This window comes from Dermacentor albipictus, unplaced genomic scaffold (assembly GCF_038994185.2).
Source record: "Dermacentor albipictus isolate Rhodes 1998 colony unplaced genomic scaffold, USDA_Dalb.pri_finalv2 scaffold_21, whole genome shotgun sequence".
NCBI classification, from domain to species: domain Eukaryota; kingdom Metazoa; phylum Arthropoda; class Arachnida; order Ixodida; family Ixodidae; genus Dermacentor; species Dermacentor albipictus.
In genome coordinates, this window is record NW_027225575.1 from 5,997,994 (window position 1) to 6,003,574 (window position 5,581).

At 45.2% G+C, this 5,581-nt stretch overlaps 1 long non-coding RNA gene across 2 annotated transcripts; it reads left to right on the forward strand.

Moving 5' to 3' along the window:
* Positions 1-1,787: 1,787 nt before the first annotated feature.
* LOC139052280 (uncharacterized) lies at positions 1,788-5,156 on the forward strand. Of its 2 annotated transcripts, XR_011509816.1 has the most exons (4): positions 1,995-2,036; positions 2,097-2,432; positions 3,859-4,065; positions 4,885-5,152. It is a non-coding gene; the product is annotated as an uncharacterized lncRNA (long non-coding RNA). The 2 variants fall into 2 exon arrangements; XR_011509815.1 differs by having other exon boundaries at positions 1,788-2,432; positions 4,885-5,156.
* The last annotated feature ends 425 nt before the right edge of the window (positions 5,157-5,581 follow it).

A 5,581-nucleotide genomic window follows, 5' to 3' on the forward strand; every position in this document is an offset into this window, starting at 1 on the left:
GCTAGTGCCATGGGAAGCGTGTATATGAGCGGTGATCATGAATTTGTGCTCAGAAGGTGTCAAAGAAGCCCGTAGGCCATGCACCACCGCACTAGACGGCGCGCTGATCGGCTCGTGTTCGCCAACTAAAGCGGGAGACACACGGTCCGATTTGGTGTCCGATCCGGCGTCTGACGCGCCGAAACTGCAGCCCGAATCGAGGTGTTTTGCCGTGCCGAAGCGCCGGATCGGACGTCCGGCGTGCGACAAACCGGGCAGATTTTCATCGTTCGACGTGTCCGACAACTGCACCGTCGTCTGGCCGCAGCCATTGGCAGCGCGGCTGGCATGTGACGTTCTCTGACGTTCCCTCCACGGAGGCGGTGCTGGCTTTCCGGTTTCTCGCAGTTATTCTTTTTCCTTGCCTGCTGCAGTTTGTTTCTGACACGAAATAGTTACCAGTTCAGTAAAATTATCTCGAACGTGTGCCTGTTACGCAAACCAGCGCCTTGTACACTAGCGCTAAGCTACTGGTGAGATCGGGAGCCGCGACGCGAGGGCATTTCGCGAGCAGACATCACACACCGACCGTCTGAGCGAGGCCGCTTGCACGTTTGTCCTTCGCAACGACTGCGTCGAGTAAACCAATTGTATTTAATTACGGCCGACCTAAGTGTACAGTGTTCATTGTTTTGGCAAAAATATGCACTCTTCGACGAGCTCGGACTGGATCGCAAGCGCCGTCGGCTGCAGCGTCCGCCTAGCTATGCCTACCGGCCCTATCGCTGGCTTTAGCGGAGCCGTCAGTGGACAACGCGCCGTCGTGAAGTGTTCTGTCACTCACAGGGGCATAAGTTTATCGACAGCCTTCGCGTAAAGCGAAGCAGTGCGGTGCAGAGTTGTTTATATTGCGTTTCTCGACGTGGATATCAACTCAAGCTGGGGAGTTGGATGTGGGCGGAGCTTACGCGCCGCTCATGCCGTAGCATGCAGCGCCGCACGTCGGATCGGACACCGAATCGTACCGCGTGCGTCTGTATAGCTCGCTCATGGTTCGGCTGAAGTCCCCGTATACACTTTATAAATAAGGAAGCCTACCTAGGCACTGTAAACCCAATTATTGGGGCCTAAATGCCTCTCCGCCTCCTACTACGGCTTCCTTTGAGTGGCAGTCTGATCTCGAAGGCCATGCTTTTGCAACCTGCATGCACCTGAAGCAATTGCGAATCTTGAAGGCAACATCCGCTTAGTTTTTATTATATATACATTTCCTTAAACTTCGTATCACAAAGTACAAAGTACACACTTCTGGACCAAATAAATTTATTAAAAGACTCTATCAAATGTTATTAGGAAAAAACACGCAATTTTTTCATTTAAGATACATTTGTCTAAAAAAAATGGCTGTGGCTTAGGTAAGGTTAAGCCCAGGATGCGAAGCATACTAGCCTTTATTTTAGTTGTTGAACCACTGTTTAGCCTGGTGAACTGCTGTTGCTTGGCTATATTTGGTTCGGCTAGACGAAGAAACAACTCATGCATTACTTCTTCGCCTTCAAGAGTGGAACGCGACAGCGTTCCCGTCGACCCGCCAAGGGGTGTAAGACAATGGGCTACAGGGCAGCGACTACGCGCCCCGCATTGGACGCGGTGAGCGTCGAGCAAAGCAGCGTTCGGCGCGGCAACGAAATGTGCGCCTGAGCAAGAGACGCACGCCTTAGAAACAGCGCGTTTCTAAGGCAACACCGCATTCACTAGAGGCGCTTTTGTACCGCTTTGAAGCGTTGTACTCGTGGCTCAGTGGTAGCGTCTCCGTCCCACACTCCGGAGACCCTGGTTCGATTCCCACCCAGCCCGTCTTGCAAGAGTTGAGCCAAAGCCACTTCTCCTCTGTCGTGACGTCACGGTGTCACGTGATTTCATGGTCACCGCCGCGCCTGAGGAGCTGGGTTGAGCCCTCGTAATATGCTTCGCATAAAAACCGCAGAGTGGCGCTACTGTAGTATTTGTTTGGTCGACACACCACGTTGGTTGTCGTAAGTGCTCCCTGCAGTAAGGTGGTATTTGAGGTAAATTTTAGAAGTGCCTAGACAAAACGTGCTGCTTGTTGTGTACAGTGACCATCCCAAACCCTCCGGACTCGTGTAACGCCATTAGTTCGCCGTGTGTTTCGAGCGATCCACCAGTGTCGTCAGTGAGTGCCCTAGTACAGCTCCCGTCCGAACTGCCTTTGTTCTGCCGAGCTGCTGCCGGCGCTGTTCTGCCGAGCTGTTCTGCCGGCGCTCTCGTCAAAAGTCTGGTACTGGGGCTTCGAATTGTAGTGTTTGGAAGACTGTTGAAGGTTGTGCTTTTGTGGAGCTGGAGTTCATCGGCAGTTCTACAGTGCTTGCGCCAGAGAAACGTCGGTGCTTCTGTACCTGTTAGACGAAGGAGCGTTTGCCAAGTCTTGAAAGGTAAGCAAGTTTGGCGCTTGCGCGCATTCTTGAAGCTTATGATTTGCGTAATGAGCGTTGTGTAACTAGCTAGAGCAAAGCGCTTTCCTATCGTATGTTAGCCATGTTGCTGTGCACATTTAGCAAGCAATTTCGCGAAAGCTTCCTCTGATGTTACAGCGTACTTGCATTCTGCTACCCGCCTTGATTGCTATGCCTGAATGGGCACACAATTATGAAAACACATTGAAAGTTTGTGTTCGTTCGGCAGTGCGTAATAATTTGAAGACTGCGATTTTGTAGCAATACTTACCCCTCGATTCTATATCACTCTTCTCGCCCACCGCTAACGGCCGGCAGCTGCAGTACGTAGCACGGGCCGGGGCGTCGGTCAGCCTACTAACGAATAGCGCAAAGGAATACCATCGCTACAAAATCGCGGTCTTTAAATTATTACGCAAATTTTGTGCACAATGAGATGTTATAAACACACCTTGCATAAACACACCTTGCATGTACATGAAAAAAAGGTTTACAACAGAGATGACATATATGCATGGGCACATATATGTGTCAATAAAATACTCGAGCCTCTTTCTGCCTACAGAAAAAGAAGTTATGTCTTACTCGAGGGCATGGCTGCTTGTAATAATGAACCTCTAAGGGAAGGTTTTCTCTAATCCCTATTTTTGATATCTAAATGCTTATGTGGCATGTACAAACTGCTTGCATCCATTTCTCATTGGGATGAACTGTCTGAAATTTATTTTCAGTAATAATTGCAATAATTAACTACTTTCACCTGTCTTCTAATGACTAAAGTTCTATGCTTCTACCTTGACAAACCTTTTGTGAAATTAGTTTGATGAGGCCCAATATACAGCGCTTTCTAAATTGAAGGTATCAGTACCTATTAAAGACTACGCTAACTATGAAAATGCTGCTTGCGTATATTGTTTATTCACTCTGTCAGACAAAATCTTTACACCCAAGTGCAGTCAGTAAATTTAAAAGTGCATGCCTGCAAGGGGAAGTCAGAATTGTATTTGAAGACAATTGCATCTTGTTTGATAGTTCTTGAGCACTTGTGCGCCACTAATCGAGCACAGCTTGGCCCTATACTCGATGAGGCTTGAAGCTTTCAATGTCTGCTAATCACTAAAACAGCACCAGATCTCACTCTGTGTCAAGGGGTGGCACACATTTGCTTAGTTCTAGGCAGATGCATGTCTTTCTTTCGCATTGAAGTTCCCAATACTTTCTAGTCTTACGTAAAAGTACACAGCTCAGTACAATGCATGTATGGTATACGTAAGGCTGCTTTGTTCTTTAAACCGAATCAACAAGAAGCAGCGACTTCCGTTTTTGCAAACCTTACCCTACTTCCTAACCATTCCTTGATCAAATGCGTATAAAATGAATCTTTGGTTGTTGTATTCTTTCACAGGTAGACATCGGTGACGGTGTATACGTTGAAAAGGGCCTGCTGAAGAGGCTGTGCCTGGATGCTAACAACTCAGGCTTTCACTTCGCGGAGGGCCTCCTTAAAGCTCCTTTTTCAATAGAAGACGTTGAAGGGAGGTCCTTTGGGCGGCTGTCAAATGCCTTCCACAGAAGGATCTGTTGGATTCCAAGAAGGTCAACATCATAGTAGGTATGTGTCACAAAGAAGCATCTTAATATTCTTTGTGCAGTTTTCAACAAAACTCCTTTCATGCTAATTTCAATGCTATCTTAGGGTATACTCCTTTCTTTCCTGCTAAAATAGCTATTAACCTGATTATAATAGCATATTATAATGCAAGCTTTGCCACCATAACTAGAAAATTGTCATTACTGTTGGCATGTGTATTTTTGTGATAGAGGCCCTGGTCATGTGAATGCACTGATAATATAATATCCTGTCTTGTGGAAAGCTAACATGTTTAGTAACAAGCTCACTTTGACAATGTCTGCCTGCACAACAAAGGCATTTTGTAATCTTGCTGTAGAACGTCCGTAATGCCTGTTCAACTGCTTACATGTTGCTTGTATCATTTCGTGTTTCTTAAGTGCAACATAAAAATCAACTCTTCTATGTACCTGTGCCCAAGCAAAGCTGCAGCATAGTTATGACTGACACCTTGCCTTTCCTAAGATAATTCACACATGAAACTTCCATGTACTAGTCACAATACGAATATCGAAGTTCATTAAACTGAAGTTGATTTACAGGTTTTGTTTGTAGATGACAATTGGTACGATAGAGTTTATGTGTCGTGCATCTGTTGGTGTTATGCACATCCATCACGCTCCCAGCTTTAATGCACGAATTCAGTCATTTCATGCATTTTTAGGACTTTGCACAAAACAGCTGGAGATGTTTAGAGCTCACAGGATTGAAAGCTTGTCTCTTGTGCACTTCTCATGGCATTTCTTGTCTCATGTCACTGTAGCAAAACTAATATATTGCCTTTTTTCTTCTCGTTTCTAGACTACACAACGCAACATTTCAGCCTACTTCCAGGGCAGCTGGAGAACTCGTCCCCCTTACTAGCCCGGGGATATTAAATGGATGTGTTCAAGCACAAATGGAAACCCGTCTTCTTCTGTTGCATGCCACACCTAGCCACTTGGCAATCACTATTCGCCAAAGACAGATAGTTGACAGGATGTTACTAGCAAGTCGTTAGGATATATAAAGGTGGTTAATAAATAGTCATTGCACAGTTTTTAGGAAGCAAATAAAAATTTTATTCAGAGATAATCAAAGCTTACTTTTGCAATATATAATTGCAAAAGTAATTACCTCTGGATAAAATTTTTATGTACTTTCTAAAAACTGAAGCGACTATTTATTAACCACCTTTATACATCCTAACGACTATCTAGTAATATCCTGTCAACTATCTGTGGCGAATAGTCGACAGGATGTTACTAGCAAGTAGTTAGGATGTATAAAGGTGGTCAATAAATGGTCGCTTCACAGTTGACACTTTCTAACGACATAAGATAATAAGCAGTCGGTAAGAATTCTATCGACATTTTATATCTATACTTTCAATTCAATATCGGTGGCCAATAGTCGGCAGGAGGTTACTAGGAAGTTGTTACGGTGTCTAAAGACGTTTTATAGAATGTCGATAGGTTTTAGTAACATTTGTCTAAAGACGGTTTATAAAATGTTACTA